The sequence below is a fragment of the Anopheles gambiae genome, chromosome 2, assembly GCF_943734735.2.
Source record: "Anopheles gambiae chromosome 2, idAnoGambNW_F1_1, whole genome shotgun sequence".
Lineage (NCBI taxonomy): Eukaryota > Metazoa > Arthropoda > Insecta > Diptera > Culicidae > Anopheles > Anopheles gambiae.
Window position 1 is genome coordinate 70458201 of NC_064601.1, and position 6348 is coordinate 70464548.

General features: G+C 38.9%; 1 long non-coding RNA gene across 1 annotated transcript; it reads right to left on the bottom strand.

Moving 5' to 3' along the window:
- Window positions 1-5072: 5072 nt before the first annotated feature.
- Window positions 5073-6023, bottom strand: LOC4576489 (uncharacterized). The gene is made up of 3 exons (XR_009765118.1): window positions 5619-6023; window positions 5217-5516; window positions 5073-5159 (listed from the first exon to the last, which is right to left on the bottom strand). It is a non-coding gene; the product is annotated as an uncharacterized LOC4576489 (long non-coding RNA).
- Window positions 6024-6348: the final 325 nt, after the last annotated feature.

The following is a 6348-nucleotide window of genomic DNA, read 5'->3' on the forward strand; positions in this document are numbered from 1 at the left end:
TGCAGTAAAGTTTCTCAAGGAAATTTAAGCAGGAAACAGATCAAAATGATAATTTAATAGTGAGCGAAGTTGTGGATAAAGCGAGCGATAAAGAGCGTTAGATTAAAGCGATAAGATAAAGAGCGAGTGTTAGTGTGTATTCCCTTGGTTTCCCAGGATCCGTTTAGTTCGCGTAGTGCATATTTTTTCTTAACTATTCCTAAGAGCACCAATTACTCAGCTCACTGGCTGGCTGGCTGGCAGCACCGAAGTCATGTTTCTATGACCGGATGCATTGTGTGCGTCATGCAGATGCATCTGGATGAAACGTGTTGATGCTGTTGTGTTCAGCGAACGAGCAAGCACACGTAACGGTAACTAAGGACACGTAACGACAGATACACATAGTTTATCCTTTTTATCACAGTTCTACATGCAGAGTAACGCGGGAAGTATTTTTTTTTATTCAGAAAGAACGCGTGAAGTTTTTAATTTAAATTTTTAAATTAATTGTGTGTCGTTACTAAAGTAAAGAGATGGGATACACAAGATTTTGTTGACAGGTTTTGAGATTTTTTTTCCTGCAAAGGCGGCAAGTGATTTGATTCACATTCAAACGGTCCTTCTTCTTTTTTGGCACAACAACCGCTGTCGGTAAAGTGAGCTTGGCTTTCAGTGACTTATTGTTAACAGAGCAGGATAGTCAATCCTACGTATGGAGGCACGGTCCATTCGAGGCATGAACGAGGCATTTTCTATCATAGTATAATTACTATCGCTTAAGTTTATGCGGATCGACCCACACCTGCTGAGTCGGAGCCATCCGTAAGCAACTCGGAATCATTGGGGACAACCAGGAAGGTACAAGTAGGTTCAGTAGGTGTAGCTATTGCGGTAGGTGTAAGGAAACATAAGCCCGTTGGCATAAATGATTGATGAAATGATGAAGTTAATGAAGTGAGTTTGGATGCCCGTCATGGGTTCAAGCCCCAAATGGATCGTGCCGCCATACGTAGGACTGACTGTCCTGCTTGGGGGAAAAATCAATTAGTCACTGAAAGCCAAGTCCACAAGTGTTACAGGCAAGCCTTGACCGACAACGGTTGTTGAGCCTAAAGAAGAGAGATTCTGGTCCACTAGAACGCGTTGCACCCACGGATTGGATTTAGTGGGAAACGATTCCGGTACGCACGTACCTGCTCCGGGTCGTGTCATTAAATTAATCGCATGATCTATCAGAGCGAATAGCTATCTCTCATGTGAAATGTGAGGTTCTGCCTTACTATTTGAAATTTGGATGATTATTAATTATGTGTTTTGTACATTGTGACTCTTTTTATAAGCTATTCCATCAATATTACTTCAAACTTCAAACGACGCAAATAATAATGATGAGAATAATGAACAGCTTATGATTGAGGAACGTCGACGTGTGCTGTACAATAATAATGAAAACGAATGTAAAAACTGTGACCAGAAAGACAAAACCATCAAACAGCTAGAGCTACAAATATGTATGCTTACAGCTCGATTGGATGAAGCAAAAAAATTAAAAGATGCTAACTTGATTCTGAAGGAGCATCTGGATTCCGCTGTAAAAGAAAATACAGCTCTCAAGAAACAAAACACGTGCCTGGAAAACGATCTTAAACTCGTAAAAAGTACAAGCATAGAAAAAGAAGATTTTGTTCCTAAAATGAAAAAGGTGCTAGGAGATACATTAACTAGCAATCAAATCGATTTAATAACTAAGAGAAAGAAGCGAGTCAGATGGACAAAGGAAGAAATAAGCAAGGCTTTCACAGTAAGATACTTTTCCAAACGAGCGTATGGATATCTCGGAAATAATATGAAAATTCCAATGCCAGCGCCATCAACATTGGAAAAATATTCCCAAAGAATTAATCTTAAACAAGGCATTTTAGATGATATCATTAATTTAATCGCGACCGTAACAAAAACGTTTACCGAAAGAGACAAGGAATGTGTCTTAAGCTTCGATGAGATGAAGGTAGAAAGCGTTATGGAATATGATCCGGCTGCAGATGAAATATTGGGACCTCACAATTACATGCAAGTGGTAATCGCTAGAGGATTATTCAACAACTGAAAGCAGCCAATATACATCGGGTTTGATCAAAGTATGACAAAAGACATAATTATAAGTATCATAAACAGACTGAGCGAGATTAATATAAATGTTGTTGCAATAGTAAGTGATAATTGCCCAGGAAATACGAGCTGTTGGAAAGAACTGGGAGCAGATTATTATAACCCATTCTTTCCGCATCCCGTCACAAAAAAAATGTGTACGTTGTTCCTGATGTGCCGCATTTGCTGAAATTAACGAGAAACTGGCTAGTGGACCATGGATTTAAGTATAAAGAAAAAAATATTACACTTGAACCACTCAAAAAAATTCTTGAAGGTAGAATGGCTGAAGCTGGTCTCGTAGTACAGTCGTCAACTCGTACGACTTAACAACATGCCCGTCATGGGTTCAATCCCCAAATAGACCGTTCCGCCATACGTAGGACTGACTATCCTGCTATGGGGGGAAATCAATTAGTCACTGAAAGCCAAGCCCACAAGTGGGTACAGGCAGGCCTTGACCGACATCGGTTGTTGAGCCAAAGAAGGAGAAGAAGAAGAATGGCTGCAGAAATTACACCCATATTTAAAATAAACACAGGACACATAAGAATGACTAGCCAAGAAAAACAAAATGTTCGGAAAGCAGCGCAACTTCTATCGCGTACAGTAACAATTTCATTACGGAGATACGATGACACTACAGAAGCAAGTGATTTGGCAGATTTTATAGAAAAAATTGATTCATGGTTCAGTGTCTCAAATTCGTATTCACCATTTGCAAAAGAAGACTACAAAAAATCGTATAATGGTAACGAAATGCAGCGAAAGGCCCTCAACGATATGCGCGAGTTAATGGAGAATTCCATTGCGTTGGGAAAATCTTCGTTACAAACATTTCAAAAATCTGTGATTATGCAAACAACTGCTCTACAAATGCTGTTTGACGACATGAAGGAAAAGCATAAAAACGCAGTCAAATTCATATCAACATATAAGGCAAGTAGTTATGCATTGTAAAAAGCAGCAAATGTTGGACCAAATTTATTGTCCATCGTGTAATGCTGTATAGTTATTTTAAATGTTTAAAATAATCAATTCTATCTTCGTATTATAATTTTCTTTAACAGCTTAACCAAGATGTACTAGAGAACTTCTTCACGCAAGTAAGACAAAAAGGAGGGGTGAATGATCACCCATCGCCGTTGAGTTGTCTTTACCGTATAAGAATAATGATACTTGGAAAATCCTCAACCATATTACGGAATCAAACTCATACCGGACAACAAAACAACCAAGAACCGGATGAATATTTGACGACAGTGGAACCTAACGTTGAAGAAAGTAATTTAAATGAAGAGCCGGAGGAATATATAGCTGCAACGGTGTTTTCAGGAGCCGAAATAGTACCAAACTTCCCAGACATGCAACGCATGGAAAAAGCTAATGGATTAATAAGCTCCGAAGATAGTGATATTATCAGTACGGCGAGCAGTAATCCTTTAACAATGACAGAACAAGAAGAAGATGGATTGCAATACATTACCTCGCAAAAAAATTTAACGAAAAGTATCCCAGCTTAAACCTAGGAATACAAACATTTAAAATTTTTAATGAGCATAGCTATTGCCAACCACCAACATTTGTAAACCATTTGTCGCTGGGTGGACTACACAAACCCAGTGAAGAGTTTATGAACATTGGAAAGAAAATGGAAAAAATATTCCAAAAATTACACAAGAATGGTAAATTCAATAAGAAAACATTAATCGTACGGAGATTAGCGGTTAATATACAAAAACAAGTCGAATTACCCTCAGAGATAGTTAAATCATTCGCAAAACAGAGAGTGATAGTTCGCATGCGATATTTGAACATGAAAGCCAGCTTTGAAGCTAATGGCACAACTAGCCGCAAAAGAAAATCGCAACAGCAAGATCCAAAAGGAATAAAAAAGATGAGAAGGATAATAAACTAAACGCACTATACCACCAAATTATCTGCAAATGGGGTAAGATCCGACACCTCCTTGAAGGTTAATATAGGCTCTCTTACTCAACTCCTATCCTGCGACGTCCGTTTCGTGCAGTGGTAACATGTATCATCGTATATCCAAGCTTGGGTAGACGGGCCCAGTCCCAACCCCTTGGGCGGATGATGGTAAATGGCCAACCAAGAGGGGGGCAGGCATTCCAGGCAACTGGAATGTCTTAACGTCAGACCAATCTAATGACGCTAAATCGAATAGGTGTATAGAAAAGAATATCCTACAAGTATCCGAAAATATATGTCCTTCTCATCTAACGAAAATAATGAGGAAAGCCCACTGAAACTAGCAGCCGAAAAATGATTTAAAATGAACCTAATGATGAGTGATGGATAACCAGAAGCCTCAACCGTGACGGAGCAACTTATCCCGGATGGCAGCCAGCTTCTTTTTGTCTTCTTTTTTTCTTTTTCTTTTCTTTTCTTACTATTTCTTTTCTAGATATCAGCGTGGAGGACATACTAAGGATCAAGATGGGCCATCACACAAACGCCTAAAGGAAGATAAAAGGTACGCGGAGTGTTTTAGTGCGGTCGCATTGATCGTAAGCTAATCTGTAATACAGATGGGTTACGATCAATGAATCCCACACTACCCACGACATGGACGGTTGGTATGGAAGTCGTGGGTGCCTTTTGAAGGTTTCACTCCGCGATAACAAAAAAAAAAAAAAAAAAAAAAAAAAGACGAGAGCAACGATGAAGCTGCTATTAACAATTAACCTTAAATTTCTCAATATATCAAAGCTGTGCGACCAATTTTTCTACATGTTAAATATTATCTAATTAATCTATATACGTTCTTTAGTAATGCGTACATGTGCTTAAGCGTAAAATACATGAACTGTGATGTAGAATTTCATTTTAAATGTTTTAAAAGATGATTAAACTGTTGATAGTGATATCGTTTCACTCACTAACTGTAGCTGTTCTATTTTTGCATTAAGTCGCACGAATAATGTTTATAAAATATGTTTGGTTCAGCTTGTAAGAGTAGTGTAATTCGCTTATACAACCCATATCAGGATTGAGTAGTTCGGACCCTAAAAGACAAAATAAATTTAGTAAAATGAATACATTCGTAAAACCAAATTACATACCCTACGTCGAAAACATCACTTCCGGAATTGTATACAACGCTAGCTCAAAAACTAAATCACGTTGGTTCTGTAATGTTTTTCTGGATCTGGATGGATGGAATCTGGAAGTGCCAAATAATAGAATCATAACAAGTGATTTTGCTTCCGCCATGTGTACAAGAATCATATGCCACCATCCGACACGGAAACCACAATCAAATGGCTACATATAATTAGGACGGGTGACCAAACTCACTGTTGGCGCGTTTATTCAATTTCATCGAATTGGGTTCGATATATACGGTCTAGTCTAGGAGGCACCTAAAATATAGTATGAGATGATGTTTATATTACTATACACTAACATATCACAAGGAACTGAGTTTATCAAATATCATATCACATATGACCACGTATCTTTACCACTTTCCAGATGATAAAATGAGCCACGAACATTAGATTGTAATAGTACAGATATTGCGCGATGAATAATTTATGTGATCACAAATCACTGAACAATGATTTTATCTTAAATTTACGGAAAATGTTAACTTAATTTCCTTCTTGTTGTTTCGCATCATTCAGATCGTAAACATTGGAAACTAGCGTCGCACACATACAATCACAACCCTTGTACATACACGCGGTAATCCAGACGTCACTTTTCTTAGCTGATTCTTCTTCAGCTCAGCTGTGAAAACGGGGTTAATATGTGACCTGGTATTTCAACAGACCTTGGCTACGAGAAAAAAATACATGACTTAGGGCGGTGGCTTTTTCGCATGCGATTTTATCGGACGGCCTATCAAATTTTTATATGGGATTTGACAGATAACGTCGGACGACGAAATCGCACGTCCGACGTTATCTGTTAAATCCCATATAAATCTCGTTCGATAAAATCGCATCCGATCAGCGTTGCCACCGCCCTTACGGCCAAAATTTGACGACAACGCCTGTAAATACCCGCCATGCAACTGACAGCGATTTGCAAGGGCGCGCGAGGGCTCGCACGCCATACTAGTTCACCGCCCCAGAGCCCTCGCATTAAAGAGCTTGCGAGCCTTGGTAGTTTTTTCATCCTTAGTTTTTTTTTCTTTCGGAACAACGCTGCCGGTCAAGGCCTACTTGTACCCCCTAGTGAAGTGGGCTT